Here is a 16,397-nt window from a genome sequence, read left to right as displayed (position 1 = left end):
GTGATGTTTTTTAATTAAATGGACTGTGTGAAGAGTGACATTTTGATGATGAAAAAAAATCATGCTTGTGAGATACCGTCAATCACCGACTGTTTTAGTACATACTAAATAATAAAAATACATATAAAATAATTTAATTCAGTTGAATTTTTAACCTAATATGGGATTTGCTTTTCTTTATTCTTGTTTTTTTATTTGCTGACTTTTACTCACAAAGATCTCCCATCTCTTCAATCTTTAATTTCCGTCATTTTGCACTCAAAAGACCCACTTTAATGAGTCTGGACACATACCCACAATTCTGTTCAGTTTACACATGGGACAGCAACTACAGAAATAAACATGTCTGTCATTAATAAACAGCTAAATCAGAGAACTGAAGTGCCCTGAAAAGGATGCAGAAAGCAACAGGGTGCCTTGTAACTAGGGATATGCAGCTCCTTTAAAGTCCCTCCAATACACATTCATTTGCATGCGCAGAAAAGGTTTTGATCATTAAACCACACAGATTTCTTTGGGAAAGTCATTTGGAACTGTAGTCTCCGCGTGTCAATGCATAATGCAATTAGTTCAAGATATTTCTTTTCTGCTCTTAACTGTTAAAAAGAAAAACGGCACTTCAAAAACGGGGATTTAGTTTTAGGAAGTGTTTTAAAGGTGTTCTCCTTGGAATTTGTTCTGATCGATCAAGAGGCGGTTGCAGATAACTTTTCATACCAGAGACAAGGTTAAGACTTCAAGGTCATGTCCATGGGTGGGTCATGTACATGGACATTTGTCCGAAATAATGTTACATGGTCATTCGGTGTAACGCAGTATTCAAACAATATGCTTATTCTGACTTGTACATATTAAATATATATATTTAAAAATGGATAGTTGACGGAGCATATTAAATTAAATAAAAAAATTAGTAAAAAAATACAACTAATTACATATATATATATATATATATATAGTATATATATATATATATATATATATATATATATATATATTAATAAAGCAGTTTTACACTTATGTAAGGTCAAAGTGTGGAAATGCTGTTAAAAAAAAGTTAAGTGACTTTCCTGAAAACTGGCGAAATATCAACGATCCCACTAGAGCAAAAAGTATCAAGTTTTGATTACCCTTACACAATTTTCCTAAGACATTTGAACTGTTTTAAACCCGCTATTTTAGCAGACCGATTGCTTTAAAGCATCCCATAATATGTTTGCTTTCTTGTGTTGAGGTCTCAGAAAGCAGACAGTGATCTCCCATCTTTTGTAAACAGGATTCTAATTAAATATGATTAATACATTACCATATTAATGCAATCTGCAAATTAAAACTCTTTAGCCTGGCTAGGGAGGGAAAACAAGGTAAATACAGAGAGTGCGGGAATAAGTGATGCATGCGCTTCTATTTTGCATGTAGATTTCAGCCCACTCTTCCTCTTATGAACTTGTGGACATAAGAAAAAGACACATCGGTATTCTCAACACATAATCAGTGTTTTTCAATGAGGTTGGGTGTGTTTTTGAGGTAGGGATTTGTATTCATTACTGCGCAGGCATTTGCTTTAAAAGCATCTCCGCAACATTACCACTCTCTTGCTTAATATGCCGCTGATAAATTCTGTCTTTCCTCTTCAATACGCCGTCTGTTCCATCGATTTTTCATTTAGGAGATCAACCCGGTACCTTTGCACACTCGTCCTGCACAGCATCATAAAAAAAATTGGCCTGGGGGCTGTGGAGAGAAGGATGGATGGAGATGGATGGAGAGAGAAAGAGAGAGAGAGAGAGAGAGAGAGAGAGAGAGAGAGAGAGAGAGAGAGAGAGAGAGAGTTTAATGATGTTTTCAGCCACTGTGTACGTTTAGTTGAGGACATTGTTATCCCTTTGAACAACCCTCCATCTCTCCTCCATGATGTCTGTCATCAGCTCTTGTTCAGCCCAGCTCTCTCTTATCATTAAGGGCTGAAGATACACCGTCATACCATGAGGTCTTCTTTTCCGTAACATCAACTTGTCTGAGAGAAAGAACCGTCCATATTACTCTTATGTGAATTTCTCAGTAAAAATGCCAAGATACAGATTTCGTTTTTTCGACATTTATGACTCTAAATCCTATTGGCTTTTGGGTTGCATTTGCCACATTCAGCATTTATGATTATTATGACGCATGTTGCCATTCACCTTTCTAACTGATCCGTTTAACAAAGCCTAGATGTTTGAACATGCTAGCAACATAAACTTAAAACCCTATAAAGCCTGCTTTATTATAAGGATTTCTACATAAATCTAAGGCCTTTAAATGATCAGCAAGACATCTGTATACAATGTTCCGCATGCAGTCTGTCCTCTGATTAATAGATCATACTTCTTGATATAATTGTAAAAACGTCCAACTTCAGGGTTTTGCTCAGTAAAAGCTTTAATGGTTTTCGTAAAATTAAACACAATCAGAACTTTTATATTGTTATTAATATCGCAAGATGAACTGATTCGCTAAATTGAAGCAATTTAATTAGTCATCCTTTTTTTTCATCCCAAAATCCTTGTTCAGATGTACCAAATATGATTCATCAGTCTTTTATTTATTTATCTCTCAGTCACCGTTGTATTGCAATGCAATATACAGTATGTTTTGAAATACAGAGATGTAATCATATGCATTTAAATATTAACCTACACAGACATACTATTCTGAGATACAGAGCGACACCTGATATTATATCATTTACTGTTAGTAAGTAGTCTGCTATACTGTTATAAAGATATTGATTTACATTTTACAAGCTATGAGAATTTCATCTTACTTCTTGGCCATATAAATAGTTACGTGCTTCTGACCCACCCCCTCAAATGTGTAATCAATATTCTCACTATCATCATACAGTATATGGGCCACAAAATCATTATGTATCAAATATTATGCAAAGAAAAAAATGCATTTGCAGACTTTTGTGTGCATGGTTTACTTTTATATTTTGCCTTAAAGCAATGACTGTGGCAGGGTTTATTGTGTGCGTGTGCGTGCGTGTGTGCACCTGGTATTCATCACGTTATGGGGACCGAATGTCCCCACAAGGATAGGAATACTAGTAAATGTTGACCTTGTGGGGACACTTTTTAGGTCCCTATGAGGAAACAAGCTTATAAAAAATACAGGATTTTATATTTTAAAAAAACTAAAAATGGCAGTGCTTTCCTGTAATGGGTAGGTTTAGGTGTAGGGTTGGTGTAGGACAATAACACATACAGTCTGTACAGTATAAAAGCCGCTACGCCATAAAACATGGAAACACATCATGTGTGTGTGTGTGTGGTATACGCTACATAATGGAGAGACCAATTGTCTTATTGATTGATTGAATGAATGAATGAATGCAGAAAGTTTTTGTTGTTGTTGTTTTTTCTGTGAAGGGTAGGTTTAGAGATAAAGTTAGGGTAAGAGTGTAATAAAGCACATTAAAGTGAAATGAATGAAAATGAATGAAGAGTGTCAATGTGTGGCATTGAATTTAGATTTGATTCCGCGGACATTACATCAGATTTATTTTCTCTTGATCAATCACGAACAAGAACGTTCAATAACAGTGTACATAGTAGATTAATTTCACAGCTATATTTCATTAAACAAATATGAAACATGTCATTAATTAATCATCCCCATGTCGTTCTAAATAAAAAATAACAACGCTGTTTAAAAATTTTTTTGCAACAATTCTGTCTAGGTAGGTTTAGAGAGCTCTCAGATTTCATTAGAAAAATATCTTCATTTGTGTTCTGAAGATGAAGAAAGGCCTTATGGGTTTGAAACAACATGGGGGTGAGTAATTAGTAACTAAAAAATATCAAAAGATTTTTATTTTTTAATATTGCGACACTATCCTGTAAGTTATTTTTTAAATGTAAATTTGCATACAGTATATTATAGTTTGCTGTTATTGTAAACTGTTTGTGCTATTGTATCCTGACTGATAGAAGTAATTGGTTAACTTTACGTATTTAACATAAGAAACCGCACGGGTAATAATGTAACTATAAATATTGCCGTCAGGAAGATAAAAATGACCCTGGAATCCAGAAAAAGCTCTATAATAAAAGAGGTAATTTATAAGTGCATGATTGTAAGTGATATTAAATATTCACATGTACTTGTATGTATTTATGCTTGCATGCAGTGCGCTTATGCAGTGTAACAATAGACTTTACACCAAAGAGTAAAGCACCCTCAGGCCAAACTACAGACACCGTGGTGACAGCTTAAATAAGGCTTCAGCATTGAAAGGGAAAAAATAGGCGTTTTAAAGATGCCATTAAATTTTTACAGTTTCATAGAGATGTTTTAAATGTAAAAAATAAATAAATAAATAAATACAATCACGCTTGAATCTATTAAAAGCCTCTCGATCCCAAGGAGAAATAAAATGTGTTTCCTATAAATATTATATAATCAATGACTTGTATACTGACAATCACTGCCATTTAGAGCAGAACTGTATCTGAAATATAATAATGCAATATCATACCAGTAATAGACATTCAACGCAGCACACAGTCGTACAGAAAACACCAGAGAGAATACATAGTGCTTTATGTACGTCTGCTTCTCTGACTAAATTTGAGCACCTTTCAACAAGCTGAATAAACTGACTATAAGACTATAAGCCTTCATCCCACATCTTCTGGTCAGCACGTGGAAATCCTATTTATTTCTTTGTTTTCACACCTGGACGTTTGGATATGAACTGCACAAAGTAAAATGGAACTAATTGCAACCAGTGATAAAGTGAAATGTTACAAATGAATACTTTGATTCACAGCACTTGTCAGGTCCCTGTTAACAAGCACACAAGTAGAATGGTAGTTTGGCATACGTTGCATTTAATCTTTCCTACTTTGGCACACACTTACGGTCCATTCCATCAATCAGTACTTACAGTCTCCTGTTGTTTTATTCTCACCCTGCTGAACTAATCAACTACATTAATTAAAACAGCCAGCAAGTGTCAGTGGGTATTATAAGGTGGCCCTTTGTGATTTATAATTATAACACATCATCATTTATAATAATGATGTAACGATGTCTTTCAAGTAAATTTGCATCATCGCATTATAAAACGATAACGTTTTTGCCAGCTTGGCTTCAATAAAAGAAGTTTTGGACTATCCGAGATGTTTTGAGCTCTGAAATTTACTGCATACTTTATAGTACAACGATCTGTCAAAAATCAAGGAAATTTTGATTTCTCGATTCATGGCCACTTTAGTTTTAATACATGGTTTGCATTCAGCAACAGTCACTGTATATTGCTTTATTTGAAATATGAAGTTGTTTTTTATTCGCAAAAATGATAATTTGCCCTTGTCAGAACTAGACAGGTGAGCACTTTGCCACAAATATTAAGAAATGTATTATTGGCTAGATTCCTAACCAAATGTGCACTGTATTAAAAAGGAAAAGATCAACTGCTTATGAACTCAGATGGCAGACTTCCTGCATTCTAATGCCTTTAAGGCTCTGCGGAGCTGACATAAGACTCGCAACAATTCATAAACTTGATTTACATACACCTCCATGCTTATCCTGTCAATCAGACTGTAAATGCAGCAATAATGGGATGCACTTTTGATAGATTGGGATGCTGAAACAAAAATACTAGAGTTGTGCTGATAAATCTATTTGTGAGTTAGAAGGAAAAATTATAATACAGTATTATTTATTAGACGCTCACATCCCGGCAACGAACGTTTTACTTTGAAGCATAATATTTTTTTTTTCTCAAATTACAGCTAACATTTAGACTGACCTTTATTCAGAAAGTAAACAAATTGGAATTTACTGCACCCGTAAATATGTATTATAGTAATTATCGTTAGCATTTACGTACCGTGATTTATGTATTGTTTTTTAACGTGCTATGTTTGTACATTATAAACATTATGTGACGTCTGTTTAACTATAAAGGGAGGAATGCGTACAGTATAGCATTACTACTTATACGTAGCTCCAGATATAGGTTCGCAAGACCAAACGTTCTACAAATTCATGCATTTGTCAGAAGCGTAATCAGTAAGTGTGACCTCTGCCGATCAGTATTCATCAGAACCATCCCCACTGCGCTGATTGCCTATGATTTATAAGCCTGTGCCAAGGATGCCAGGCTCTGGCCTGACACCACCCTGATCAAATATTCATCCCACTGCTGAGGAGACCGCCCAAGGTCCCTGTATCCCTCCCTCCAGTCCAGCTTTCCCTGTTTCTTATTTACCGTAAATGTTTCATGCCCAAATAAAAATTACAGGTCTTGATTTGGTCCAGCAACAGCAGTGGCCCGGAGTGACTGTGGCTTAGCTGGAAGATTGCCATACCCGAGGGTCCGCTAACACAATGTAATTATGTGTGTAAATCGGGCTGCATGAGGTGAGGGGAGAAATTCTCGCTTCTAATTGCGCGTGGCCAAGAAAAAGAGAAAGAGCCCAGGGCTATAAGCGCTTGTGTCAGTTTTAAACAAAAGACTCTGTTCAGAAAAGGTGGTCTCGGAAGGGCTCGTCGGTATTAGACCTGACAGCGAAAGCCTCAAAAGTCAGTAAAGATATGGACGCTGTCCACCGAGCGAGCGCTATACATTACTGTGTTTGCTGATTGGTTGTTTCGAATCAACGCAAAATCCAAAAACCCACCCCACACACTGCTTTTTTATATTAGTTTCATGTATTTACACTCTAGTAATTAGGAATTAGCGTGTCACATCTTTCATCAGTCAGATTAATTGTCTTGTCTTGAGTAAATAATTTAATTGGCTGACTTGAAGCGCAAGAAAGGAAAATGTCAGAGAATGGGGAAGAGACACAACACATTAATTATTGTGCAGTCAGCACAGCCGCTACACAGTGTTTTAACCATTAGGCTAATTTAATGACTTTTAAAGCTGTGCAAAGGAATCAGAAGATTGGGCAAATCATTTATTATGCTTATGTGGGATTATATGGTGTTTACGTTGCACAGACGGTTAGACATAAACATAAACATAAACGTGACAATTAATTAAATTTGTGTCAGTTGCTGTACTGCAAATTTTGAGCTTATACCTGAGAGCAAAATAAAATACCCTAAATAAAGGCTTTAAAATGATATAATGCGGTTTAAAAAATAGTAAAAAAAAAAACAAAACAGGGAGAAAATACTTTTTATTATTATTGTTGTTGCTAAAATGAGTATTTGTATCGGGCTCCTGTCTAAAAATGGCTTTAGTTTCCTGTAAGGGGTAGGTTTAGGTGTATTACAATAACACATACAATCTGTACAGTTTAAAAATCTTTACGTCTATGGAGAGAAAACATGGAAACACAGCATATGTGTGTGTGTGTGTGTATAACAGCACACACAGTAAGGTTATATTTTGTGTTTTGTTTGAAGACAGCTAAGGAGTCAGTTGCTCAGAGTCGGGGAGGTCATTCCACCAGGAGGGACCATTTAAAGCAAAAGTCGTTAAAGGGGAACAGAGCCAGCGGTGGATTTGTAGGCAAACAATAATGCCTTGAACTGTATGCGATGAACAGAGGTGTGACGCGTGTTCTTTTCGGCTCGTTAAAGATTAATCTTGCTGCCGTGTTTTGATAGAACTGGCTGGAAGACCTGCCAAGAGAGCATTGCAATAGTCCAGTCTGGGCAGAACAAAAGCTGTAACAAGAAGTTGCGAAGCATGTTCTGAAAGGAAGGGTCTGTATAAAGCAAATCTGCAGGTCCGGGCAGTTTTAGCAATGTGGTCTGGACAGTCAGCTGATCCTCGATCACAACTTGCTGGCTGTTTAAAGGAGTTTTAAGGAGTTGACGCGCATGACTGGATGGTAATATTATAATGAAGTGATGTTGAAAACCACAAGCAGGTTGAGTCGAAGGTGATTGTCCTTGATCCAGCAAGAAATGTCTAAACAGATCATTTTACAAGAGTTGCAAGCCATTTTATTTACAGTACCCAGCCAAATTTTAACCACATTTGCTGCTTGGCAAGTGATCGTTTTTGAGAGGGATTACAAAACAGAATCCTAACACAGACAAAAGAAACTGAAAATAATGAATGCACATGACGTGTCTGAGACGCAGCCACATTTAAAGACTGCTATTTTAACACAGCCCCGAACGCAATATAAATGTTCCTTTTTTTGTCAACCATCATCTTCTTCCATTTACCCCATCACATACTTGGCGAGATTTCCCGCTGTCATTAATGACATGTATAGATTACACAATCACAGCAGCACAGAGTCTAGCGAGGAAGGACAGGCAGCGCTAATAGCATTTGAGAGGCTGCACTGAAGGAGAAGAGGAGAGGAGGGTGATTAATATGCTTCTAACTGGGACTCGCAAGGAGGGAGAAGAAGGGGGGGGCTCGGAGGGGACTTGCTGAAAAAATCTTATGCAATATGCAAGAAGACAACAACATACCATCAATTCATCATCAATCTCCAGCTAGGACGTACATGTGTATTTATGCTCTGTGATCTGGCCTTCTGGGAAGGGAGATTAGGAGTGTGTATGCATGTGTAAAGAGTATCTGTCTGTCAGAGGTGTGGGAATTTACACCGCTGAGAGATAGGCCGGTCTGATTATCACTCAGCATAAAGATACATGCACGCACGAATATTCTCAGATGACAGCCAGAGAAGTGTGACTGCCAATAAGTAGAACATTTGTATAGTTGTTTGCATCCCTGACCGATCATTATGATCTAATGCAGCTGCTGTCGCCCTCATTCCGGTGCCCGATGGCACAATTGTTTTTAATGATTGGACTAATTAAAACATTTGATAAACCTGCCCGCGATGTGACTGTGTAAATGTTTTTTTTTTTTTTATTTAGCAACGATGCAATTGAGAGCGTTGTATGCATTTTGCCACCTTGAAATGATAAGGTTCTATCTGCATTCTGAGCGGTTTTGAGATATTGAGCTTAAAGGATTTGGTGTTCCATAGACTTCTACAGATAGAAGAAACGTTACAAAAAGATCAAAGCAGGCACACCACACCTCAGGATCAAAATCTTACACAAAAATATGAAGCTGCACAATTGAGTTATTTCAAATTGTAATAATATTTATCAGTTTTCAGTTCCTAAATATTTGCGTTTTAACTGCAGAGTTAGGCCATCTCGTTGTGTAAATGTCTTTTTGCAAAAAAAAAACCCTTACTGAAATATTTAAGCATGCTATGCTTTTCTTAATATACACTTTGATTTCAATCCCACAATCCATTCATCAGAACTCTTGAAAGCTTGACCTTGAGCATGTCTGAAGCAATACCATAGTAAGCATCATATAATGATCCATTGTCTGGTGTTTTTTCCCCACCTTTCCACTCTATCAATGCACTACTTTGTAGTATAAACGCCTGCAAGGCAAGCTGCCATTCTGGAAGAGGGAGATGAAAAATCACTCTACTTTAGCTAAAATTAAGTAAAAAGTAACACATAGTTTTACATAAAACGTAATGATGCAACATAATGCGGTACATTTACAGGAGCGACAATATAATGCAGTGCTCTACTTTCTACAATACTGACCTGGGGAGACATGAAATTTCAAAACTTAATTCTACTTCCTGGGAGATAATTATCTCTTTCTGAATACCTCACCTTTAAATTGTTCTTACACCCCTTGAGATTTGCTGAACTTATTACTCCTTCTTCACTGCTGTGAAAATGTAATATTTGCTTCCGTTTTTTGTTGTTGTCGTTGTTGTGTTTTTTTGTGATATCTATTACCTTCAATTCTTGTCTAGCCTACTCTTCACTGGCCGGTGTGTAGGTAGTGATTAACATGTACCAATGCTTTTTTTTTTTGTTTGAAGAGTCAGTTTTGTAAAACAGCTCTTTCCTTACACTTATCAGGTAGCTCACTGGAAAGGTCAGTCTAATTAGCTTGTAGCGCTAGTTCAAAAGAGCAGTTCAATTGCTCAATTAAGCCTGAATGCAATGTGAAGAAAGGAAATTTAGTCTTCGTACTGGCGATAGACAATATCAAGTTGTTTTCTCAGACTAATCTGATTCTCTCAGAATCTCCTTAAGTCTTCAAAGTTATGATCAGGTTTGGATATGCTAGTGCATGATCAGCATGAACAAGGTGCTGAGGGAATTTCTCATTCAGAGTAAAATTCAGTAAAAATAGATCATAGGCTAGAGGTAATGGGAGAGTTATGTAACGGTGTTGGCATCATGGTACGCACTGGCTAAGGAATTTTATGATTACTTTACACTAGACTTTATTATGCTAATATACGAATGCTACATTTTCGGGTTACTTATCAACCATCTTGCAAGAATGACAGTTATCTGGGGCAGGATTTTGCAGAATATATGCAACATTGATATCATTTGTTAATAAGTGAACACCTTTTTAATAAATAATTACAATAAAATATACAAATGAAATATTAAATAGAATGCATTTTGACAATTTAGTTGAATAATTAAATGATGATTGACAAATCAAATAAAAGAATCCCAAGCAAATTAGCAAATTACAGACTGAAAGGTTATTCTATATATTATTTAAAGGGTAATTAGGATGCACAAAATAAATAAATAAATAAATATATATATATATATATATATATATATATATATATATATATATATATATATATATATAGATATAGATATAGATATAGATAGATATAGATATTGTAGAATAAATGTAAAACGGAAAAACAATAAATAATGTCAAGACTTCAGATGGAATAATATTACACACATTGATGTTCACATTATTAAGTGCATACGTGTTGTATTAAAGGTTTTCAAAATTTTCAAAGCTGTAGCTGTTTTACATTTATTTTTATAATTTTAGCCTGCTGCCAGATATGTAGCCACAACAGACCTGTACCCTTGCTTCATGTGTAATGCATGATCCCTAATGAGGATCCTACAGTAATAGGAATTCTGTAGTGTGTTATCATTCATGAGTTTATAAATATACCCATGTTAAGAAGCCCCCGACTGACACATTGTATTAATGCAATTTCAGCACAGTTTGAAAATCGAACGCATTCACACATCAACACAACGCTGTAACAGTGGAATTAATACAAATGTGCAGTGGAAGAACCTCATCATCAGTTTAACCTTTGCAGAGAGGACAGCATCATTTGGAAACCACTTTCCCCTTCATTAGAGTAATTTCGAACTCATAATAAGCACTCTGGCCATTTGGCTTCTTTCGCATCAGCCCAGACATGCATGACTCTCCTTGGCCTCAGTGGTGATGAGTTAACCTATCTCAGTGTGTGTGTGTGTGTGTGTACAGTATGTGTGTGAGTGTTTAAGCCGGGGTCAGTACGCTGCTTGTTTTGCTTTTGTTCTACTGTACATAAACACCTGGAAAGCCATCAGTTATCTTATCCAGATAAAAAAAAATGCTCATATTTGCATTCTGCCAAGGTCCAGAAAAGTATTTTCAGAATATTCCATCTGTCATCAATGGTTCAACCTCAATGTTAAGAAGTTTTAATAATACTTTTTCTATGGAAAGAAAATTTAAATAAAGACTTAATTCAATGATTTGGCACCGTTAGTTTACACAGATCTGTGTCAGCACCAATGCAAGGATATGTCTTGCATGTATATTTAAAAAGGGAGAAAAAAGTTAGGAAATCATGGATCCAAACTTGTGTCAAAATTACTACAGCAAACAAAACTACAACATAATTATTACACAGCTGGAGTTATTGTTAGATGGTTGTCTTTTGACCATGGTCTGTCCAAAACTATCTCCAATTCTTAAGTTAACTCACTGACTCTAAGAGTTAGATTACATAAAAATGATAATTGTTTCATCAGTTCAAGCATGTATGCTTGCTGCATGAGAAACAGCTATCTTTTGGGCTTCAGCAGGAGCCAATGAGATTTGTTTTTACACATCTTGATATATTTGACGTGATCTAGACTAACTGATCAATGTTTATATGTGAATGCAAAACTCAATTGAATCTCTTCACCTCTTTAGAAGACTTGGAATAATTTATCTCATTATTTTTACAATGTCTTCATTATTTTTTTGTAGCTTGAAGCTCAATATTCATTTGTTTTTGAGTGAAATATTCCTTAAACTAATGCATGGAAACACATGGATGTTGAGGAAAAATGAGAAGCATTTTCTTGAACAAGAATGAGATCCTACATGAAACAGCTCATTTTACTGCATATTTAAAGCATAACTTCTCTCGTTTTTTTCCAATATTTGCATATGCAACAACACAAGGCCTCATTTCATTACGGGACTTTCAAATGAAATTAAATTCTTGATGGAGTCCTGCTGGTGGATTACATCACTTATATCTGGGCTCATGCATTCTCTGTCATCAAATATCTAAGCAGTGTTTTATTAACTATGCATGGGAGGAACTTTAAATTGCTCTGAAATATAATTTTCTGCTTCACTTACTGCCGGCCAGCCAAGATTGTGGCCACATGAAGATTCACCAGCAAGATTTCACAAAAGCTGCTATGCTGATGGTAATTTTTCCATCAAGGTGGGCGGTAAAGTTGATGAATGAATGGACGGACGGATGGATGAATAAACCAGGAAGAGAGAACATGAATGAATTAAAGTGAAAGCTGTTCGAGTTCTATGTAAGTGAACCTACCAACCATTAATATGATGACAGTGTGCGTCATGAAGGTGAATTATGAATAAGCTAATTTATGTAAATGCGTTTATTGGTCTAAGTACCGGTGGAGCAGTGATTTATGTAATGTCTGCTGTGACTTTATAACATGTTGACAGAAGTAGAGCATGTCAGCACTTGGGGAGTTAATCCTGAATTTTTCAGCTTTATATCTCTCTGAGAATGCTAATGATTTGTGTTGCTTTCCCTCAACTAGTCCCCCGAGGCTTCTCATACAGATAAATGAACACACGCACACACGAACGTAGACACACACACACACACACACACACTATTTGTTCGCATAAGACTTCAGTCTACACTCAACCACGGAAGCTCATATTGACAGCTAAAGATGTGTGTGTGGTGGCAGTCATCAAACATTAGCTGTTAGCTGTCTGCTAAGTAAATAGACGCTCTTCAGAGAGTCCCATCAATCATGTCTTAAGGTGCTGCTTTTGCGTTACAGTTTCTCTTTGTGTGTGTATTTACTTGTGTGTTATGAGGCATCACAAATACCAGCTTGGACTGTGCAGATCACTTGCTTCACAGGCCAACTCTCAGTAGGCATTGCGAGTTTAACACCAACTCAGCCATCACAACCTCATTTGCTCAATGACTTCTGCTGATTACTTTATGCATCCGTACACGCCTGATTTGGTTTGTTTTTCATCAAAATTCTTTTGTATTACCTGCAGGCTCCATGCAGTTATTAATACACCAGGATCACAGTGCTCTACAAGTGTCCACAAAACCCTATGAAAATTTGAATTTGTGGCACGTAGTCCAGTGTGCATACTAGTCTAGTCTAGTTCTAACCTTATATATTTAAAATCGTCTGGTTGTTCTGGATGAACTGACAAAAATATTTAACTTATGTTGCACTACACAGATTTGTATCCAATCAAATGTAGATCGATATTGCGTTTGCAACCCAAAGGTGAGGGTACATTGTAGAAGAAATCCGTTGTACTCCTTCAATGAACCAGAGAAGGGCGCCGGTTTGGAGGATGGAGATCTCTTGATGAACTTAAAGTGTAAAATTGTGATTACATGGACTTTCAGTAGAGGGACAGAAATCTCTCAGGTTTCAATAAAAATATATTCTTTTGAAGATGAATAAAAAATCTTGCGGGATGAGAGTGATTGATGTTTATTTTATTTTATTTATTTATTTATATTTATTTATTGGCAGGAAGGAACTAACCTTTTAAATTCTACCAACTTTGATGATTAAACCAAGATGTAAAAAAAAGATTATTAAATGTAATATATCAATATATCACACCATTCAAATATTCAACGATATCTGTTATATTACAAAAAAAGGTTCCACACTGCACATTCACTGAGCATTCACTGACAGACTGATGCAGGCAACAGGTTGTGGAAGCACATTAGTTACGCATGACTACTGCTTGAATGAAACGGCTCCATTTGTTTTCTTATAAACAAACCCAGGAGTGCTGGGCAGGCTGCTAATAGTGAGTTTCTTGATGTTTCAAAAAGCACAGTAAAACAAACCTAAACAGGAGACGTAGAGATGATACGGTGAGGCACTATGGTCAGCCATCATGTACATTGCTTATCACAATGAAGAATGCATATTTTTCCCATGTAATGTTAATTTGGTGAAATTAACATTACACTGCAGTGTGGCTGCTCTGAAAGTGCATACTTTAAGCCCTTAGCTTGATCAAGTGTTAAAGCTTTTTGTAAGAATGTAAAATGGACAGTCAGATTTAATTAAGTTCTATGATTAATGGGCTTTGAGACTTAAGTCCTTGCTCTCCCTCCAAAGCCTGACACCAGTAACTAAAGTTCTGCAGCTCCAGTTTGTACAAAACTAGGCAAAAAGGTTCAGAGAGTCTGTGGACCATGGTTTAGAGAGAGAGGAACCAGCACTCTAATGGAAAAAAAGGCAGAAGCAATCACCAGAACTGACAAACAAGTACTCTTAGCAGTGCCTCTATATGTAATGTGCAGAGGAGACCAACCAAACTAAAGACAAGGTCTCTGAAAAGAGAGAGTGGGGTGTAAATGGAAAAAGTTTAAAGGTCGATAGCGCAGCATAAAATCGCTCCTTGTAAACGCTGGCAGCTGTGGACAGGATGGGTGCTGATGTGCAGAGATATTTGTGTGTGTGTGTGTGTGTGAGCGCGTGTTTGTTTGAGTCCATTGCTGGTCATAATAAAGGTCCCAACATGGACAGCATCCAGAATCACAAACACACACACACACACTGCTGGGTACTGCTTCACTGAGATTGGCCATCAGGGCAGTGGGAGAGAGCCAACTCACTTACTGAGGACTCAAGAGAGAAGTGATTTTATCGACCACCGTCACCATGCCACTCTTTCTTTTCTTTCTCTTTTTCAGGTCAAATTGTGACTGTTTTGTGTGTGTGTATGAGAGAGACTAAGAGAGACTGAAAAAAGCAGTAAGAGATATAGAAAGAAATAAGCTAAGCCAAAACTTTATTCAAATTTAAACTAAATATCCAGGGGAGTAGCTAAGACACAAGCACCAGTAAAACACTGCTGTGCTCTAGTAAAATATTACTGATGAATCCTTGTGTCAATGGAATTGATATAAATTGTTCACAATTTAGTTTAAGCCATTCGGAGAGTTCACTCACACACTGAATTGTTTGCATGGAGAGCGGAAACAAAAAGGAATCCCGGATGAGAAGGATATTGATATTTACACGCAATCCATTTTTATCTTAAATCATTTAAAAAAATTAATTCCCTGTTTTTATTGCTGTGATTATTTCTTTAGTTATCAATTTAGAATAGATCAAACTTATTCACTATTAACTACTACTTTCTCAATAAATTAAGATCCTAAAATAAAGTATTACCTTTTTTCTAATTATTTGAATTACTTTTATGAAAAGCACTTTGATCATTGTGTATGATACGTGCTGTATAAAGCTTGCCTTGCCTTTTTAGGAACAAAATTATAAATGTCTATGCAAATTTTATCAAATGTCTATGCAAATTTTATCAAACGCCACCTTAACATGGTGGAGGGGTTTGAGTGCCTGAGTGACCCTAGGAGCTATGTTGTCCGGGGCTATATGCCCCTGGTAGGGTCTCCCAAGGCAAACAGGTCCTAGGTGACAAGCCAGACAAAGAGCAGTGTGGCCGTAGTCTCTGGTGCCTGATGTGGTGGCAACCCCAGAACCGAATATTATTAAAGAATATTATCTGATACCTTGGTGTACTCTTTGTGAGTGTCCTGTATTATGCATGAATAGAAGTCTAAATTAAATTGTTCATCATATAAAGCAATTATGTCATTCTTCAGAAGACTAAACTGCTTGATTCATATGTTTTTTTTTTATCTTTGAAATGTGGAAAAATCTAGTCTTCAAATGGACTGACAATGTTATGGAAGAGTATTACAAATATCTGTACATAAATTGAGGTCTTATGGGTTTGGAATGACATAAGTGTTAGGGAAATTATAACAGAATTTCAATTTTTTGTTGAACTATCCTGCTTAAACAAGCAGACGGTGCTATCCCAAAACCCAGTAAATTTGAATCAATCAGAAACACAATTATTCATAGATTTAACAAATAATCCAACAGACCCTCTCACCTAACAATGAGACTAGGTGCCGGGATGTCTGTATATGACCCCCAGAACCAAGACACCTCAGCCAGTCCAGATAAACTTGAAAGTAGAAAGAATCTTCCTTCCTTAATTCCCTTTGAGACAGGCACATACTGCT

At 36.3% G+C, this 16,397-nt stretch overlaps 1 long non-coding RNA gene across 1 annotated transcript in view; it reads right to left on the bottom strand.

Moving 5' to 3' along the window:
• Window positions 1-1,014: 1,014 nt before the first annotated feature.
• LOC122350958 overlaps window positions 1,015-16,397 on the bottom strand; it is a 45,076-nt gene continuing 29,693 nt past the window's right edge. The window contains exon 3 of the long non-coding RNA XR_006251660.1: window positions 1,015-1,734. This is a non-coding gene — a long non-coding RNA (uncharacterized LOC122350958). The remainder of the gene's footprint in view (window positions 1,735-16,397) is intronic.

This window comes from Puntigrus tetrazona, chromosome 1, assembly GCF_018831695.1.
Source record: "Puntigrus tetrazona isolate hp1 chromosome 1, ASM1883169v1, whole genome shotgun sequence".
NCBI classification, from domain to species: Eukaryota; Metazoa; Chordata; class Actinopteri; order Cypriniformes; family Cyprinidae; genus Puntigrus; species Puntigrus tetrazona.
This window is presented reverse-complemented; position numbering and strand designations above follow the sequence as displayed.